This window comes from Ornithorhynchus anatinus, chromosome X3 (genome assembly GCF_004115215.2).
Source record: "Ornithorhynchus anatinus isolate Pmale09 chromosome X3, mOrnAna1.pri.v4, whole genome shotgun sequence".
Lineage (NCBI taxonomy): Eukaryota > Metazoa > Chordata > Mammalia > Monotremata > Ornithorhynchidae > Ornithorhynchus > Ornithorhynchus anatinus.
This window is the reverse complement of record NC_041751.1, coordinates 6,105,180-6,125,618: the sequence shown is the minus strand read 5'-3', so window position 1 is coordinate 6,125,618 and position 20,439 is coordinate 6,105,180. Positions and strand designations below refer to the sequence as shown.

The 20,439-nt window shown below is 40.8% G+C and overlaps 1 long non-coding RNA gene across 1 annotated transcript; it reads right to left on the bottom strand.

Moving 5' to 3' along the window:
* Window positions 1–363: 363 nt before the first annotated feature.
* LOC114807562 lies at window positions 364–17,024 on the bottom strand. Its single transcript, XR_003755619.2, has 4 exons — window positions 16,776–17,024; window positions 16,279–16,376; window positions 1,350–1,426; window positions 364–701 (listed from the first exon to the last, which is right to left on the bottom strand). It is a non-coding gene; the product is annotated as an uncharacterized LOC114807562 (long non-coding RNA).
* Between the last annotated feature and the right edge of the window lie 3,415 nt (window positions 17,025–20,439).

Below are 20,439 nucleotides of genomic sequence, written 5' to 3'. Positions count from 1 at the left end.
ACGCGACTTAGTGGAAAGACACAGTGGTCCCTGGGCTCGAGCAGTTTACCGTTTAATGGCATCAGGCAGGATCATAAACTGTTTAAACCAAATAAAGAAATTGTTTTCACTGAATACCCGGCAAACACCGGTGTCCGGAAGGTGGCAAATGTCGAATTTATCACTGGGTGTTTTCTTCTCCGTGGAGAGTGATAATCATAATTCAGGTTGTGATAGCATCCAGGGGATAATCAATTCCCGCTAAAGAGGTCCACCAAAGCAGGCCACTGTAGATTCTACAGAACACCTAGATCTCTTCAGAGAGCAAAGGAATTTTGTTTTCCATCTCACCACCTTTCCTCAGTTGTCTGAGAGGGATTTTTACTTGAAATCCATCAGTCGATCTGATAGCGCCACCTCTGAAGCCTCTGAAGTATTAACCTCATCCTTTTGGAAGAAGACTTTAAATGGGTAAGAAAAAAAAAAATCACCACGATGATGGGAGGAGAGGGGAGAGACTTTACGAAAAGAGTAGTGTGACTGGGATAAGGGGCGGGGGGCGGGGGGGAAGGTTGATGGCTTAAATCTCCATAGGCCTTGGAACCAAGCCTGTTCCCGTCAGATTGTGGCCCCGCGAACAAATCCAATAGCGGTTAATCTGATCATCTGCTCTCTAGTTTTCATGCTGTGTTTTCTTCAGAGTCCCTTCTCCTGGTTCCAGTCTGTGACAGTGCGATAAGACAGAAGAAATTTAGTCATCATCGCCTCTGTAAAGGAGCTCAGAGAAGGGATTATGATATTCCATAACCCTTACATTAGACACGGACAGGAGCGGCTACCGCTGTGATTACAGGTCTGAGCACCGCTATTATTTTTTTCCCCTCCCCTGTCCCTCTCGGACCCTTTTTTCCCCATTTCATTTATATATTTATTTTATAAAAGGACAGCCTTAAAAGATTAGCCCAGAAACAGTCATCGTCACAATCGTCATCCGCGATCTGATTTCTGTGGACCTCAGAAGTTGTGCAGCTTAGAGGGTTGTCAGACTTCTAGCCGACATGGGCAAGATAACTGTCGAGTAAGTTATCAGAAACACTCATCTGCTATTCAGTCGTTATTAGGAAATTCAAACAGTGTAAGCTGAACAAATCAACATGGAATACAGAGAGGATGCCACCAAGAGCAGTGATTTAGGAAAACTAGGGAAGGGCAGTGATTTTGCAGCTTCCTCTCTCTCCTAGATGGGGTAGCATTTTGTCAGGAGGGTGTTTGTCACAGTAGACGATGAATTTTAACTTGTGGGAATAAAAGACATGGAAATTGGACCAGAAACGGAAATCCTTCTCACCAAGCCTCGTCGGCCAGCTCACCTCCTGAGAGACTTGAATCCAGTATAATAAATTGAAGATGGAGTTTGACGGAGAGTTCAGATCTATAACCACCGGAGCTGAGGCAAACAAGAACAAAACAGAATGACTGTAGATAGGCTTTTGAAATCATGCCATGTTTAATTGAAACTAGGCTGAATCATCTCAAAGAAATGCAAATATGATTTTTTTCCCCCTTTTCTCATGTAGTACATGAAAGGGAAGTGCTAGACAATTCCTTAGGGATGCACATAGTCAATATCATAATACACAGAAGGAGCATAGCCTTGTGTGGGGAGCACAGGACTGGGGTTTGGTGTGTCTTATCCCCGTTCGGCCACTTGCCTGCTGTGTGACTTTGGGCAAGTCACTTAACTGCTCTGGGTCTCAGTTTCCTCATTTGTAAAACAGGAGTTAAATGTCTCTTTTCCCTCCCCACTTTGACTTTGAGCCCCATGTGGGACAGGGACTCTGTGCCATCTCCTTGTCAGTGCACGTAGTAAGCGCTTAATGAATACCCCTGTCGTTATTGTGGTTAGTAATAGGAGTAAATAGATAGCACCAAACACACTTATAACTTCAAAAAAATTACATAGATGGGCTAAGATTTCAAATGTTTAAACCAATAATGACCACTGTGCTTGACGGCAAACTTCTCTATCCGTTGAGGAAATGAGCAGAATGAAATCACTTGAAAGTCAGACAAAAATCCTTTCAAATAAACAAGTTTTTATGTTACATCTTTCAGTCTTTTCTAAAAATGTCTACTTTGTTTATGTCCTGGATATTTTAATCTGCTAGAACAATTCTTACATTTCTAAGACTTATTTTCCCCCCCCCCAGAGGCCAGGTTTTTCCGTTATTGACTAAATCTCCATTTCCCCAAGGCAAAATTAAAAGTGAGAAAGTAAAACATAAATCCCCAAGCGTAGAGAGCGACTAAATTTGCTTCATTTGTCTAAAGTATCAAATTGAGCCTTAATTGGCAGTTTTGTTGGTTTTCCTCGGTTTGTTTTCTCTTTCCCAAGTGAAATGTATTAGAGAGCAGAATATTATATCTGGAAAAAACCTTTAACATTTGAAGGTCCTTTTTGGTGAGGACCTCAAGCTAATCAAATTGGGAATCCAGTCTATCGGAGGTCAAGGTGAGGGACCACTTCCTGTTTCCTTTAAAAGTAAAAGAAACATAAAAAAACCCTCCCAAACTTTAAAGCCATCACCGTGGGGATTTCAGAGGATGATTGAGGTTGGAACAAAAGCATACCCTTTTGCTTCTGGGTATCAGGAAGGACTTTAATGGTATCATGACATTGATCAGGGAATTCAAGGTCAGAGTCGTGTCAGTATTAATGAATTCCAAGCAGATATATGATTGCACATGTTATCAGCAGACTGAAGGTGAGGAGCGGTGCTTCAAATAAATGGTTTTAAACATTGTAATAAACCATAAGAAAGCTGTCTGTTATTCAGGTGGTCTTAATTTAGACAACTAATTGATCATTTCATGCCATCCGAATCCATACAAAATACCTATAGCTTGTGAGTTTTAATTCCAATGCTTCGAATCTAACAATGTTGTGATGAACTTTATAGCCCAAAGTTTAAATTCTGGGAAACGGAATTTTGTCTTTTTGGAGAACAGGTTTAGCCCTGGCTTTGTAAAATATTGATAAGGCTCTGATTTGCAATGATTTTCTGTCTACACAGATTTTCTCAGGTTGTAGTCAGTTCACATTTCCCTGTGATTTGCACACATTCAGAGTCAAATGAAATTAGGCCAGAGCTGTCTTACTGAAGCTCAGTGTGACAGAGATGTCCCCCGATATAGGAATTTTCTGTTATATTGCTTCGTTCCTCTGCCCACTGTAAATATTTCATTAGGTCGCTGTTTCTGTTTATTTAGACTGACCAACTTGGTTTAATTAGTTATTTTTAAAATATACATTTTTACACTTCCCACGTATTAGATTTTTCTAAAGTTTATACCTGCCTGGGTTTTCTCAAATTATCCTAATAAGTTTCCAAGGTATAAAAATGTTCACCTAAGATATGACCAATAACTAAATAGCACCAGAAGGAATTATGACTTACATTGAGGATTACACTATCTTTTAAGTTCTTACAAAGCTTTAAAGCACTGGGGGAAACACAAAAAGATCAACTGGAAGACAGAGTTGAAGTATTGGGAAGCAACTCTGGAAAGAGCAGGAGTCTGGGAGAGGACTTGGGTTCTAATCCCACATCTGCCATTTGCTGTGTATCTTGGGCAAATCACTTAACTTCTCTGACTCCTCTGTACCTCAGCTACCTCATCTGCAAAATGGGGATTAAATTCCTCTTCCTCCAGTTCAGACTTGAGCCCCATGCGGGACAGGGTTGATATTCAACCTGATGACCTCGTATCTCGCCCGGCATTTAGAACAGAGCTTGACACAAACTAAGCACTTAACCAATACCATAATCATTAGAGTTCCTGCTCCCCACAGGGGTTTCTTTAAATTTGTTCCCCTTTTTAAGTCTTTCATTTAACCACTTCCTACTGTGAAGTCCCATGTTTATTTCATTTGGAGCTCGTGACCTGGATCTAATCCGGGATGAACCGGGTCCAGAATTTTTGGAAAGAGTGAAGGGTAGGTGTTGAACAAAGAAAGCTCCATTAGTCTTGTTTGCCATGGAGGTTTCCCTAACTGGGTCTGGTACAGGTAGAAGCAGCATGGCCTAGGAGATAGAGCCCTGGCCTGCGAGTCAGAAGGACCTGGATTCTAATCCCAGCTCAGCCACTTGTCTTTTGCGTCACCTTGGGCGAGTCACTAAACTTCTCTGGGCCTCAGTTACCACCTCTGTGAAATGGGGATAGATTGTGAGCCCCACATGGGACGTGGACTGTGTCCAAACGAGTTAGTTTATATCTACCCCAGTGTTTAGTATAGTGTCTGGCACAGAGTAAGCATTTAACAAATACCACTTAAAAAAATAAAGAGAAGACATGTGGAGCTTAGGAGCAGAGCTCTGCTGTGGATAGAGGCAGAAAGAGTTTTAGTTTGCTGCTAGCAGCTAGCTTTGACCCACAAAAGCTTAAATTGACACTCGCCCACAGGGATTTTCCCGCTAGTCCATTGGGTTGATCTGGCCTTTGGTCTATACACCAGGTGAAAATCATCTGGTCGAAGATGAATCAAGTAGGATGAGTGAAGGCGCTGTCTCTTGCTGAAAAAATCCACACCCTCATCTATGCCCTGTCCACCAAACTCTAGTCTCCATCCTACATTTGTCTAGCACCGACTCGGGGCCTAGTGTCTAGGTTCTAATCCTAGTTCTGCCACTTCTCTTCTCTGTGACCCTGGGCAGATCACTTTGAAACAAGTTGATATGATCTTAGACTGGAAGCTCGTTATGGGCAGGGAATGTCTGCCAATTCTGTATTGTTCTCTTCCAAGTGCTTAGCACAGTGCTCTGCGAATAGTAAATGGTCAATAAATACTGTTGACGATGATGTTGATGACTGAACTTCTCTGTGCTTCAGTTACCCCATCTGAAAGATGGAATTAAGACCATGAGCCCCACGTAGGGCACGGACTGTGTCCTACCTGCTTACTTTGTATCTACCCCAGCACTTAGAACAGTGCATAACACATTAACAAATACCATTTAAAAAAAAAATCCTGGATGGATCACTTCCATAGTACACTTTCTCCATTCCTTTGCTCATACGATGTCGTGCCGTTGGTGGAAATTTAGGCATCATGTTGACTTTCCCAACTTAATCCCGTTTAACTTCTTCCTTACTAGCTATAATTACATTCTCCATTCAGAAGCATGATTTCTTCCTCACCAACTATTCTAGACCTTTAACTTTCTCCCAAAATCCCCAAATTCCCTTACTTCGCCCATCATTTGCCTCCGAAGACCTTGCCAACTACTTTATTGATAAAATCAAAACCATCAGGTGGGAACCTCTCTATATCTCCCGCTCTCTGAGGTAGGGAGTTAGATGCAGTAGCCAAGCTTGGTGATCACAAGTGCCTGGATAAGCACGGTGGCCATGCAGATGGATCGAGAGGTGCGGATTGTGTCATGTAGATTAGAAAATAGAGAAAAAATGTTTTAGATTAAAACGTATGATGTAAAGACCAACGCCACATGCAGACCTGGACTTGATCCTCAAATTATGCTGATGAACAGGGTATTTTTCAGAGTAGAAAAACAGTGAGAAGCCACTTTAGGTTTCTATTCAAATATTGTACCAGTGAGGATATGAAATGTGCTCCAGGCTCTACTGACTGCAACAGCTGATCCTTGTAACTTTAACTAATCACATTAGTTATGCAACTTCTGTACCAAAACACCAACATGATTGTACTTGCTCTTGTTATATTTAGTCTGTGGTCCTTCCAACTCAATTTGAATGCTCAGTTAGTAGCATTTTAAAATTTTCCAGGCCCTGGCATGCATTGTAAATACCTGTAGTTGTGTTATAAAATTTGACTGGGTAACATAGTCAAGAATTTTGATGACTTTCTTAGTGAGTACAGTGGTCATTAAGGTCTTCCATTACAAAAGAAATGGGGGATTTAGAAAATAGAGCAAACGTGATAACTACCACCTCCAAATTGCATTTTTAATCTATCTCATGACAGTTCTTACCCTTTTCTGTCCCCCAAAAAACCTAGTTTAAAATCATACATTTCCCAAAAAGTCCACTTTCATCTCCGATTATAAAGTACAATAGGTCACTAATAACTTCAGTATTAAAGTAATCTTCCATTCTGATAAATAGTTGTTGCCTGCTGATGCTTTCAGACTACCAAATGACAGGAGATAGAATGGACCTCTGTAATTTTGAAACCAAGTACAAATACAATTAGATCTAAAGAAATCTAATTCCAAATGAAGACATTTAAAATGGAAGGTGCTTTCTCTCCCCTTTAATAATGAGCTACCAAGTCAATCGGTCGATCGTAATAATAATAATAATGTTGGTATTTGTTAAGCCCTTACTATTTGCAGAGCACTGTTCTAAGCACTGGGGTAGATACACTGTGATCAGGTTGTCCCACGTGGGGTTCACAGTTTTAACGGCCATTTTACAGATGAGGTAACTGAGGCACAGAGAAGTTAAGTGACTTGCCCACAGTCACACAGCTGACAAGTGGCAGAGATGTGCCTTCTTCAATAAGGTTTTGGAGGTGGGGAGAGTAACTGTCTGTCAGATATGAAAGGGGAGGGTGTTCCAGGCCAGAGACAGGACGAGGGCGAGAGGTCGATGGTGAGATAGATGTAGTCTGGATTGTAGTAGGAGAATAGAGAGATGAGGTGGGAGTCGGCAAGGTGATTGAGTGCTTTAGAGCCGAAGGTAAGGAGGAGTCTGATGTGGAGGTGGCTGGAAGACCATTGGAGGGTCTTGGAGAGTGGGGAACCATGGACTGAACTTCTCTGTAGCAAAATGATCCAGGCAGCAGAGTGAAGTAAGGATGGGAAGGGAAAGAGACCGGAGCCGGAGAGGTCGACAAGCAACCTGAGTTGGCGATCAAGGTGGGTTAGAAGAAATGCTTGGATAAATGTGACAGCAGTTTAGATAGAGAAGGAAGGAAGAATTTTTGTGATGTTGTGAAAGTTGTGAAGCAAGTTTGTTGAAGTCCTTGCAAGTGGTGGATTTTTTGGTAATGGGTGGTGAAGCAATTTAAATGTAGATTTCCAACATACTGGCATCTTTTAAGCGCCACATCATTAGCCCAGCGTATGCAACAATAAGAATGGATCCGACCAGCCCCAGCCCGTAACCAATTTAACCAGGTGAGTCTAGTGTGATTTGGGGTACCATCAGGAGCTTCAGTTTCCCTCCTGGTAAACACCAGGCCTATGGCCTGATTTATGGGTTTCATTATTCTTCATGGTTTAAGCCACCTTATCATTCCCTTTGGGAGTTAGAAAGATGTCTACGGGACCTCACTGGTAGCAAAGATCTTTATCTGCTCCGAGAAGTGTGGCCTAGTGGAAAGAGCCCGGGCCTGGGAGGCAGAGGATTTGGGTTCTAATTCCGGCTCTACCACTCTTTTGCTTTGTAGACCTTGGGTAAGTCATTTCTCTGTGCCTTATTTAATTACCTTATCTGTAAAATGGGTGTTAAATCCTACTCTCTCCTATTTAGGCTGTGCATCCTGTGTGGGACAGGGACTGTGTCCAACCTGATATAAATCTACCCCATCCCTAAGAACAGTGCTTGGCACATAATAAGCCCTTAACAAATACCACAATTCTTATTATTACTGTTAGGAAATGACTGGTATTTTGCTGTCATTTTGTTACAACTTCTCCCATAAAGCATGGTTGTCAAGCTAAATTTGGGTTTCTTTGTCCTCTTAAGGGACAGGCAGTGGTCAGCTCCAGACCACGACTTGAATGAAGTGTGAGTGTTTCCTGATGAAAATGGTTAATACTCAGGGCTGCAGCAAGGAAAAATTAGGAAAAGAAAATAGCAAATCTTGAAGCATATTTTGGTAGAATTCTCCTATTTAGATTATGAGTCCCTACGTGACAGAAACTACTTCTGACCTGATGAACTTCTATATACCCCAGAGCTGAGAAGAATGGTTAACATACAGTAAGCACTAACAAATACCATTATTATTAAGTATCATTAAGGACAGAGATGATCTGCAGGTCTCTTTGCTGTGTCACAGATGACCCCACAAAAACTGCGGTTATAGTAGGTGTTAATCTAAGAAGGTTTCAACATAGAAGGTTCCTATTTCCCCTTGTACTCGTGATTCCAGATATCACAAATGCTTTTGTGAAATAAAAACGTATTCTGAATTAGGGTTGGCCTAAAATTAGACAGCACTTTCAAAATAACGAACCTACTTCTATAATAGTTTTATTCAAAGGAAAGTAAACCTTACATGTGGTTCTTTTTTCCTCGGGAAGAACTCTAAAATGGATGTATTACAAGGGAAAGACCCTCAAGGAAAAAGCAAGGCAAAGAAAAAAAAAACACACACTGCTTTGAAAGAGCCAGACTAATTTTGTCTCACCTTATCTGTTCTTTGGGCACTTTGAAGCTACATGGATACTTTGGAGGAGTTCTTTATGTGTTTCTTTTATCCTATAATTCTAAATTTGAAATGTGATTTCTTACCCTCTGCCAGTGGTTTTCTAAGACTGACTGACATCGCTTTGTAATACCAGAAGCCCCTTCCTTTTTGTTTACTAAATGACAGCAGTGGTTTGTTGAATAGCTTGGATAAGTATAGATTGTAGATGTAGATAGCATTAATATTAACAAAACAAATCTTATTAAGGCAACAGAAAGATATCATGCAACCATCAGAAACAGAATGAATTGCTTCATTATCTCTCACAGTAGCATATGAGATATGATTCATAGGCTCCTAAATAAAACAGGCATTTGATGATATATGGAAATAATTGATTACATATTATTAATACAAGGGCAGAACATCATTAATTCACAGAGTTAAAACTAGAAGGAATAACCCAGGAAAATCTTGGATATCTTCCTTATATAGTCTAACTGAAATGCAAGTATTTAAATCATCATTTTAAATAGGTTTTCATTTTTTAATTTTAGTAAAATGTATGAACAGAACTAGTAGGAACTACTGGTTAGAGAGTAGTTAGAGTGACTTTGCTTCTCAAGAGGAAATATACGGTAAATTTTATCCTTCTTCTGGGCTTCAATTCCTCCATCCACCCATTAATAGTATTTATTGAGCACTTACTATGTGCAGAGCTTACTGTGTACTAAGCTCTGGAAGAGTAGACTTCACGTATTTAGCCCAATCCCTGCCCACCATCGGTTACAGATGAGAACCCGGTTGACTGTCTGAATCGAGGTTTATATTTAGGAGTGACTAATTATGCTTGCGAGTACCTAAAAAAAAAGGTGTGATAATGTAAAAACAAGCTGGACATATAGGCACAATCTGGGAAGGCTTCATGGAGACAGGGCACTTATAGTAGAGCTTTCGAGGATGGAAGGGATGAGGCATGATGTGTCTTAAAGAAAAGGGAAGACACCGTAAGGAGAGTGGAGTTGGCAAAGACAAGAGGCGTGGGAAGTACCCGGAGATGAAAGAAAACTGCAGACGGTCTAGAGTGCGTTCACCAGTTTTCCCAAACATCCCAGCAGGGGATTTACAAAGACGTTCAGATTTCAGACCAGATTCTTCTGGCAGTATTTTTGGACCCCAGTTCTCCCCATTAGGTGGGAACAAATGAAACTGTGTGGGAAGAGGACTTCAGGAAAGGTTCGCTCTCCGGATCTGTCAAGCGGAGAAACGACTACACAAGATGAGGGCGACTGGAGTTTTAAAAATGCCCAGGGATGCTTCTGTAATGTTCACATCGAGAGCAATCGCCTAGTTCTTACAGGTGGAAGATTTACAGCAACGTTGTCTGCAAATAATATTTCTAGAACTTAGTCATTATTTAGTGCATTATTCCCAATGAAAAGCCGTCACATGCACTAAACCACGATACCCCTAAATCAGTGGCAAGGCTTCCAACTTGGTTATCTTTCTCACATGAACAGATTTCAACTAGAAACAAAAATGTCAAAGGACTCTGACAGGACAGACAGAAGAAAACTATCAATCATAACTGGATGCAATAGAGGGGCAATTGCATTTCAAAAATTGCTCTCCGGCCCTTGATGTCTGCTTAAAGATCTTGAGTCTCAAGCTGGCAACGGACAGTTCTTCTAAGGTTGACACGTACTGTATAAAAGCATATGGAATACTGACAGACCTAGTTTCCATAGATCACTTGCACAAATTCCTCTGTATGTTCTTAGCCATTAATACGGGTAACTAGGATCCAGTTTTTATATATGTTTCCATACATTACCATAATAGCCGCTATATGCCTGGTGGTTGCTGGCTTTGTTTTTCATTCCCATTTTATAACAGCAAGCCTAAAACCCATCAATATTCAAGTTAGCGCTCTGAAATGAAACTATAAATTTCAATTTGGAGAAAATAAGCCCTTATTTGGCTTCATAAGTTTTAAATAACACATTACCATTGGCTACATTAAGTTTGCATTTCTAATGTTATTTTATGCATTTGACAATAGCTGTTCCACTCTGCTCAGGAGCGGAGTGCAAATGCCTGTGAAATGTAAGTCTGTTTAAAATGTAGGAATTTATTAGAGCTGTCAGTCAGCGCTGACATGAGAGTTAAATTATTTCTGTAGATATTTTAGATACCTTTAGCACTCACCATTGTCTTCAAGCTCTGAAGTTTGAGAGAGAGATGAACATTTGAAGACATTTCCTTCTTATTTACCGAACTCACCCCAAAATCAAAACCAGCAATATCAGCATGGTTTACGTGCCTTGTAAACTGGACAAAGTGGGAACCCAGTAAATCCAACCGGAAGGTGATGAGGAGGTTCTAGATATAACAGCGTTGAGTTTCTAGACGTAACAAGTTTGGGGTTCCTGATAACACTTTTTCAGTTCTAGATGTAGCAAACTTGCAGTTGCGAGGAACCTCATGTCCAAATAATCTAAAAAGCAGTAATGGATTTGCCACAGTACCTTAGACAGGTAGGTTGAAGAGGGATGGGGAGAGAGGGAAAAAGCCAGGTATTATCCATATGTCTCTAAGATAAACTATAGTTTCCTAAGTGACACTGCAGTCTAAAACAACAGGAATGAAGGTGGCATTGGGCAGATAGTTCAGGGTAGTTGGAGAGCACAACCTGAACAGTTTTTCACCCTTTTGACCTAGTGAAAAATCCACCACCCTGTGGGTTTCTATGAAAATGTTGTCAGGCAGGCTGTGATTTACTATTTTTGTGATCCTTGATATAACACGTAGGAGACATTAGAGTAAAAAATTTCAAAATAAAGTAGAAGATTGCAAATTATCCAGTGAATTTTATTTTTGTCGTCAAGGAGACTGTGTGATTAGGTAAGCAACCATCTACTTTGGCAGTGTCGGCAGAGTCAAAGTATTGCAAAGTTTATTTTCTCAAGTATCACAACTGGAAAAATATATGCTGATTGATCTTTTTTTGCATTAATGTAATAATATCAATGTACCAGATTTGCATAGAGGTCAACAAAGATTAGCCAAGAAAACTCTATGGATCCACTACCAGAATGATTGCAGATGGAAATGGGGCGTTCTGGGAGAGATGCGTCTATGCTGTCGCCATGAGTCAGACACAATTCAACAGCATAAGACAACAACCCAAAACTGGAGAAGAATTTATTCTTGATTTCCAGTCCAGTCAATTACTATTGGTGTGGCCCCAAATTGGCAGAGAGCAGCGAAAGGGATTGGCGTTGGACAGTTCAAAGGATGATAATGAGTGATCAAAACATTCATTCAGAAATGGTGAAGTTGACAGAGTTCACCACTGATGCAAGTGTTTGTTCAACTGTCTTCTAGCCTTCTTTCTTACTAAGCTCCTAGGGACGATGAGGACATAAAAACTGAGACGGTGAAATAGACTCTCCCACTGGATATATAGCTTTATCAGGACCTAAGTTTTCTCCTGAATACATAAGAAGAGAAAATGAATACAGGAATGTGAAATCTTTCAAAAATAAAATGAAGTTGTTTGATATGAAAAGTGATTAGCTGAAAATCACAAACTACCCTATTTATATGACTCAATCTCTTCTTTAGTTTGCATTTTGTTACCCTCAACACTTCATAACTAATATAAAGAAAGACATGCATAAGTCGTCTTCATCTTCAAAAACTAATTTAAGAACATAGGATTTTCCCAGAAGACTCAATTAAAAAACAAAAGGCACATAGAATGAAATTAAGGTAGGGTGCCTCCCATTTTACTGCTACATATTATTATAAGGTTTTTTTGCAGTTAAACCTCCAAAATCTCAAATAACCCAGAGCAGCTCTAATGGTCTAGAGCTAAATTTACTTACTTTCATCCGCAGAAACAAATTGGCTTAATAGGCCATCCTTCATCATCAAATGGATTAGTAAAACGTTTCTGCGCAGTCAAAACTCCATACTCCGTTTTGAGGAAAATGAAAACTCCTCGGTTCCCCGCCGCCCTGGACTTTAGCATTAAGAAGGTGTAACATCAACAATATGCGGAGCCCTATTCCAGGATTCGGTGTTCGACAGTGAACTGCTAAAAAGTTCTAACCTATTGCGCTTTGCAAGGTGGTATGCAAAGAAGGCAGCTATGGGGAAAAAGACTAGAGTCATTCTTTTTTTGTTGTTGTTAATTAGTGCGTGATTACCATCCTAGTCTTTTGAACTCCATCCAGATTGCTATTCTGTCTCAACTTCAAGCAGGTGTTTTGTTGTTTCTGGGCCATGAACACGGCCCCTATGCCTGAGTCTTTCAAGTGTGCTGGCTGTGAAAATGAATCTCGCCTATAAACTCTCCTCAGGCTGACTAGGGCAACACGCTCACGGCAATGCTAATCTAGCTTAGGGACATGCACTGTACATGAAAGACTGTTTCTTCCTCAGAATTTTTAATTGATATATTTTGCCCACTGCAGGTTCCCTTTATTTATTTCCTTTTTTGAGTTGGCAAATGCAGTTCCTAGTGAGAGGGAACTCGTAGGGGGAGAGGAAAAAACAAGACTGGAAGTTAAATAAATGATTCGAGGGTGGATGTTCAGTGAAGACTTCACCTTTCACGTTAAGGAATATATAAATGGGAAGCAGTAATCTGTGAAAGGAAAACTAGGGATGGACTATTTTTCCTTAACGATCGCACGAGCGTAGAAATGAGCAATTTATTGTTTGGTAAGATTCAATATCTTATTATTCACAATCAACATAAAATACGACGAGGATGCAACTGACAGTAAATTTTGATTCTGTCTCTTTATTGGATAGTTTATTTTTTAATGGTATTGTTACATGCTTACTACGTGCCCAGCACTGTATTGAGAGCTGGGGTAGATACAAGATAATCAGGGTAGTCCTACATGGGGCTCACAATCTAAGTTGGAGGGAGAAGGATTTAAATCCATTTCACAGGGAAGGTATCGGAGGCAAAGAGGAGTTGAGTGATTTCCCAAGTTGGCACGTCCGGCATGTAGCGGAACTGGAAGTAGAAGGCAGGTCCTCTCTTCCTAGGCCATTGGTTTCACTACTGATAATAGGTTCTGCACTGAAATAACCTTTACATAATAGTAATTATTATTATGGTATTCGGTAAGCGCTTACTAGGTGTCAGGCTCTATACTAAACCCTGGGACGGGTACAATCGTGGGTTCTAATCCCACTCCACCACTTGTCAGCTGTGTGACTTTGGAAAGGTCACATAACTTCTCTGTGCTTCAGTTACCTCATCTGTAAAATGGGGATCAAGACTGTGAGCCCCAAGTGGGAAACCCCATAACCTTGTATCTACCCCAGCGCTTAGAACACCGCTTGGCATATAGTAAGCGCTAAACAAATACCATAATTATTATTAATATTATCACAAGCACTTTAGGTTGGACACAGTCCCTGTCCCACATAGGGCTCACAGTCTTAATTCCCATTTTACAAATGACGTAAATGAGGCCCAGAGAAGTGAAGTGCCTTGCCCAGGGCTACACAGCAGACAAGTGGCGGAACTGGGATTAGAACTCATGACCTTCTGACTCCCAGACCCGGACTCTATCCACTAGGCCACATATGATTATTCTTCTCTATACCCCAGCAAGATAATGAGTGGCAAGGAGTCTAATTCCCACCTCGCTAATCAATATAATTAAAATCAATTCCTTCACCTCAAAATCAAGGCTAACGCCCTGCTATTAATGGGAGACTTCATTCCCTTAAAAGATATCAAATAAAGCTAAAAATCCTTGTTTAAATCATTTCAAAAGGTAACAAATTTGAAATTGGTTTGCAAGAGCTTATGTAATAAGATATAGCAGTTAATCATTCATATTTGCTGAGCACTTAACTCCGTGCAGAGCACTGCGCTGAACACTTGGGAGAGCACGATAAAACATCTGCCACTTGTCTGCTGTATGACCTTGGAAAGTCACTTAACTTCCCTGTGCCTCAGTTCCCTCATCTGTAAAATGGGCTTCACGTGGGTAACGGACTGCAGCCAACCTAATCAGCTTGTATCTAACCCGATGCTTAGTAGAGTACCCGGGACATAGTAAGCACATAAAAAATGCCATAAAGAAAGAAAACAAATAAAATGTTTTTTTAAATAATCATTTCAATGCAAGTTAAATTTAACGTTTAAACGAAATCTAAAGCAGTTTCCTTTGCATGAAAGGAGCATTAAAGATGTGTACTGGGTTTCTAGAATAACCCTGAAGAAAGCAAACCTGTTTGATCCATATTCAGTTTAATGCTTCTAGTCTGGATATGAACGTTTTTGAAACAGATGTACGATATCTGTACTTGACTCTGATGATTTCATCCCACTTGCATTTCCTAACATGGCATTATTTCTCAGGGCCTGTATCGCCGCGATATACCTTCTGCAGGTTCTTATCTAAGATAAAGCCAATGAATTAAGGAAATTTACTTGGCGCATAGTGGTGTACACAAAGATCATTTCTTCCTAAGCGGAAAATAATTAGAACATGTAACTTCCCTTCGGAACCTTATTTAAAAATAATACAATTCGACTGATTCGCTCTAATGGATAGTTCTTCAGGAACCACATAGGTTTGAATGAAGTAGAAATTGAAAATCCTTCAGACAGTGAAACTAAGCAAGAAATAATCCTCAGCAGTGAAATTGACACATTCCCGCTCTAGGAGGGATATCTAATCTTTATTAGTGTGAGATTAATGGGGAATGCTGTAAGAATTTTGGACTGTCAGCTGGGCTGTTTTGTATCAATCCATAGCACACATTGGGTGTTTACCACATCCGGAGCACTGTACTAACTGCTCGGGAAATTTCAACAGCGTCGGTAGACGGGATCCCTGCCTACGTCAACTAGGGAAGGCGCGTGGCTCATTGGATAGAGCACGGGCCGGGGAGTCAGAAGGACCTGAGTTCTAATTCTGACTCTGAGACTTGTCTGCTGTGTCATCTTGGGCAAGTCACTCCTCCGTGCCTCAATAACCTCATCTGTAAAATGGGGATGAAGACTGTTAGCCCCAGGTGGGACAACCTGATTACCTTAATAATAATAATTATATCTGTGGTATTTGTTAATACGCAAGGTACCTGTTAAGCGCTTACTATGTGCCAAGCCCTTTAGGGCTTAGAACAGTGCTTGGCATGTAATAGGTGCTTAACAAATACCATGATTATTAACAAATACCATAATTATTATCATTATTATACTGTACTGTCCAGTCCAAGTGCGTGTATTGTACTTATCATGATTTTCCAGGTGCTTAGTACAGTGTTCTGCACACTGTAAGCGCTCAACCAACACGATTGAATGTGTGAGTTATTAGAAGGCGGGAGAGGGACTTTTAGGAGAAGTAAAAAGGGAAGTAGAGTAAAAGAAAAGAGGGAAGGTGGGAGAGGTAGAAGAAATAAAAAGGAATAAAGAGGGCTAAAGGGAGACAAGGAGTGACAAGAGGGGAAGAAGAGCTCTGTGCCGTGAACCACTGCTAGGCCTCAATGCAGTGTAAGTAGGATTTCTTTTTACCCTATCCCGACCCTTGGGTAACAACCAATTTTAAGCCATTTCTCTGGCCAAAATGTTTGGAAACTCCTCAGGTCATCAATCATGATTTTTTGCTTCTATCGAGTGTTTGTCAAGTAGCCCAAACGTGGTCTGCACGCAGAAAGTCTTCGATGAGTACTATCGATGATGACGATGATGGAATCTTGGAATTATGCCAGAACTACACAGGCTCCTTTGGGGGTTTCAGAATTAGAATGTGTCTATCAACCCTGTTTTACTGTACCCTCCAAAGCGTTTAGTTCAGTGCTCCGCACACAGTAAGGGCTCAATAAATACGATCAATTGATTGTTTAGAACACATTCTTACCATTTCTGAGCCAACTGCAGTCTAGAAGTAGTAGTCCTTGCCAACTCAAAATCCTGGTCAAGCCCAGGATATCCAGAGGAGTATTAATTCACCTGCGTCTAGGTAACAATTGAAAAAGAAAAAGAAATTACAATAAAATCCAATATCAGACAAGCCTAGAAAGACCTTCACCCACTTGACCCATTTTTCCAATAAATTTAGCACTACCAAAGCGTAGATTTTAAGTTGACTTTGTGAAGCATCATAAATGTCATGTTTCAAAATTAATATTAAGCTTCAAAGTAAGCAGGCTAGTTTCTTTTTTCAAATTAGGCTACTATATACGGTGCTACAGTATTTATTAAATAAGCACGAAACTACCCCACAGTACAGCCTTAGCTACCCACAGTTTTCAGCCCAGAAAATTCACATTTCCCGAAAGGCTATTATCCGACAAAACACGGCACCCCTTGAGGGTCTACAAAATCCCGTAGAGAAAGATGTAAAGATCTACCCACAACTTTAGAAATCAGAAAGTCCAGTCTGGCCTTCTAGGCTCCATTTTGAAATTGGTCAGTTGACAGTTCCCCACTTAGTTTTGCAAAGTCCATTAAATATCACTGGAGCAGAAATAATCACTTAACTCTGAAAGGATCCCTAAAGGTAGCCACATGGGAAACTGTCAGAGCAGGCATCATTACTAAGGCTTCCTCATAGACGGTTTAGTAAATAAATCATATGTTTTAATTGCTCTGTCAGGAGGAGACTTCATTGAGCGAAAGGTGACTGGAGCTGAATATGGAAACACCACGGGACAGCTGTTTGGCCTGGCAAAGGGCTCTGTGCACTTGTACTATGTATCCAGAGCGACCTTTCAGATTCCATGTACATAGTAACAATTAAAAGTACACAATGACTTGACAATGTTCACTGTGACAGACTGCAGGTTGGCTGCTTCCCATAACAGCCTCCCAGGCAGAGAGGAACAAAGAAGCCAGGGCCCATCTGTACGACACTCTGAATGCCTCATGTTCCAAAGAGTGCTCTTTGTTTCTCCAAACGCCCCAGGAAGCTCTTCAACAGACAAAACTCAGAGGTCCAGAGGAGCCCAGTCATGACATTAATATGATAATGAATTCGGAATTACGCCGACAGACATGACAAAAAAATGGGTTCTTTTGACAGTAAGTTATTGGGTCGATGAAACTGAATCTTCTTGCCTTTATATTGACTGTTGCGAATTTTCCAACAGGGCATATCCATCCGAGCGAGCGAAGCTCTTGTCTTTTCCTTCTTCCTAGCGTTCCCGAACAAATAATAATAACAATATTTCTTAGTGCTTACTATACGTCAAGCACTGGAGTAAATACATTTCAATATTACAATTACAGGAGAAACAGAACGGGGTAGTGGATATAGCAAAAGGCCTTGGAGTCAGAAGGTCATGGGGTTCTAATCCCGACTCGGCCACTTGTCTGCTGTGGGACCTTGGGCAAGATACGTCATCTCTCTGTGCCTCAGTTATCTCATCTGTAAAATGGGGATGGAAACTGTGAGCCCCACATGGGACGGGGACTTGTGTCCAACTCGATTTGCTTGGATCCACCCCAGTGCTTAGTACGGTGCCTGGCACATAGTAAGGGCTTAACGAACACCCGACAATTATTATCATTGTCATTATTACAATCAGATTGAGGACACAGTCCCTGTCCCACACGGCGCTCACGCTCTTAGAAAATCTGGAAAAAGGAGATGAAACACCTGTTCTCCCTCTCTTTTAGAGATTTCAGATGAGGAAACTGAGCCAGAGAGAGGTTAAATGACTTGCCCAGGGTCACACAGTGGGCAAGCGGCAGAGCCGGGTTTAGAATCAGTGTCTCCCAACTTCCAGTCCTTCCACCCTTTCCATTAGGCCGCAAAAGTTCAACCTCCTTCTGGCCTAGGTTTTGGTAAACCTGGAAGTGGTTACTCCACCAGATGGGTTGATCAGATGAGTTGATCTGAAGGGAGATGTTTTGGCAACAAAATGAGGTGATTCTGATACACGGTTCGCTATTACCTGTTTTGTTTTGTCTTTTAAAGAAAAGTTGCCTTTCACACCTACATCCCTCAAATTCATCAAAGGAAAATGCCTTCCTACTTGGGAAGTGCTTGGGAGAATGACTTTAAAGAAATCTAATCTCCAAGGTGAAATCATTTCCTTTTTGTCTAATAGTGGAAATCTTTCTCAAACTAAAGATCTTTCATCGTTACCTAAGGAAAGACTAGAAATTATTTGACGTACCAAAATCATTTTTCTGATGTGCAAAACTCCTGCCATCTATTTTTGCCCGAATAAACGTACAGGTGCTTAATCGGACTCACAGCTCGCTTTGCTCCACTTGATATTTTTAAGGGTTCCTTTTCCCTGAGAATTAAAAGATGTTTTAGCTGGATCACAAATGCTGGTTTGGGAAACAAAAACGGGACACTGATCGAAGAGTGGTCTGGCACCATGTCTCATAAAGTACCAAAATAGGGTGGCACCAGCCATCTGTAGTTAACAACTATTATATAAACATAATGGAATGTGCCCTGTGTTCTGACCGATGGAAAAAAGTTGGTCATTAGCCTCCAGGGAGTGCCCGATTCTCCCCACAGCTTTCCAGCTGCGATCCAAGTGTGTTTAAATAAAAACTTAGCACACTTAACAAGGAGTTTGATGGAGTGTTAACAATCTTCAGCTTCACGTTGAGCTGTTAACCAACAAAGTAGTCATTAACTGCTGGTAATGACTGCGTTTCTTGGGATTATTGCTTAATTATAAAATTGATAGAGAGAGAGAGAGAGAGAGAGAGTCTTGATTCTTAACTTGGGGAAACATTTTTTCCATTGCAGGGGTTCAACTACAGTCTTCTTTTCTTCTTAAAATACATTATTGCCGCATATGGAGTTTCAGCCGTAATAGCTCCTCTAAAATCCATTGTTTGCACAACTCGTGATTATGTGAGAGTCATAACCGGTCTTGGATTCACCTTAGCCAGTAAATGAACAAAGCAGGACTGACTGGAAACAAATGCTTTCCTAGAAGCCATTTGAGATTAATTCTCATTCTCTCTCCTCACGATTTTGCTACCTTTCTCCTTCTCTGTTCCTCAGCACCGAGGGAGAGAAAAAGAAGAAAGGGAGAGGAGGGAGAGGAGGGAGAGAAAGGAGAGAGGGCAACTCCAAAGGAGCAATTATTTCCTCTCAATCTCTCTGACTCAACTCTGAAGGGAAAACTGAAACCCTTTAACATACTTAGTGATGATTATTTGGAAAGTGACAACTGGCACCCAAAGGAAGAATGCCGTGACCTTTCATTTCCCATTGAACCTGACAAAATATTCCGCTTCTGACTCTACCGCTCTACATCCCTAAGAGAGGGAGAGCTGCCATAAGATTGCCCTTCGACAGATTAGATGGGAGAGAATCCTCTTCCCCCTTTGCTAAGTTAAACGACCCTTTGTGAGGCCCCCACTGCGGATGCATAGCCTCACCAAGAATCCCTAAAAACGGATATGGCTAACAAGCGATGTTCGGATAGTACCATATAACAGCTGCCACTAAACTCTCAGCAGCTTCTTTGCTGTTAATTTTTTCCCCCCTTTGCTTGACTCCTCATTTCCTAGTCACAGAGAGAATGGAGTATTCCCCGGTATTATCCCACATTCTCATGAAGGTATAATGGGATTTCACTGGAAAACTGCTGGCATAAATCAGTCTTGATTGCCTATCACTTAATGAATAGGGATAATTATCATTAGAATCTAATTAGAAGTCACCACACAGGTCAAAAATTTTGTGTCAAATTTCGAGTGTTTGCAAGTACAGCCTATTAGCTTTGGGTGACATCTGCCTCTTCTCACTTTCCGTTCTTTTGCAGTGAATTATCATTTAGAATGTATACATGAAAATGTTTAAAATATAAGTAAGGAATTTGGAATTTGCTCAATACCGTTGTTCACACTGTCCCACATCTAGGGAAGGTTTTAACTTTGAATATACTTTGCTGTGGGCACATTTGAATGGGGTTGGGGAAAAATGGATTTAAATCATCGTAAGAGATTTTAAGGGTTTCAGATGTCATCAGAATGATTTTAAAAGCAATCTTAATGCATTCAGAGGGAGTTATCCCTTCTCTTCAAAGATGATGCTGTTGTT